We start from the raw sequence: 298 nt of genomic DNA on the forward strand, positions 1-298 counted from the left end.
GGGGAGTGGGGGCTGGTGGTTAGAGCAGGGGGGGCTGGGAACCGGACTCCTGGGTTCTCTCCCTGGAAGTGGGGGTCTCCCATTGGGGTGGATGCGGCTGCAGTCCTGTTCCTCTAGGCGATTCCCCCACCCAAATATCCAGTGCTGGGAGGTCCCTGCGATGCCCCCCCAACAGGAGACCCCAGACCTCACTTCTTCCAAAGAGACTTTATTAAACTGTCCAGCTCCGCCCCCTCATACCCTAGGGGGCTCCCCATTGGGTAGGGGCGTGGCCTTCAGCAAAGGAGGCGGGGCTCCC

Source organism: Chelonoidis abingdonii, chromosome 11, assembly GCF_003597395.2.
Source record: "Chelonoidis abingdonii isolate Lonesome George chromosome 11, CheloAbing_2.0, whole genome shotgun sequence".
In the NCBI taxonomy this organism is placed as follows: Eukaryota; Metazoa; Chordata; order Testudines; family Testudinidae; genus Chelonoidis; species Chelonoidis abingdonii.